Here is a 211-nt window from a genome sequence, read left to right on the forward strand (position 1 = left end):
CTGTTTGTACTTATGTGTGTATGTTTATTTGCGAATGTATCCCTGCGTGTCTGCTTGTGATTAGATTTTAACAAACACTTAATCTTCACTCGTCAGGACATTGCTATGAAACCGCACATACGTGGTGAGAGTGCCCCCCCCCCCTAGGATTCCCTCTTCCCGAAGCTTAACTTTCGTCATAGGCTTAAGAAACATTCTGGGATCAAAATCC

Source organism: Penaeus monodon, chromosome 20, assembly GCF_015228065.2.
Source record: "Penaeus monodon isolate SGIC_2016 chromosome 20, NSTDA_Pmon_1, whole genome shotgun sequence".
NCBI lineage: Eukaryota > Metazoa > Arthropoda > Malacostraca > Decapoda > Penaeidae > Penaeus > Penaeus monodon.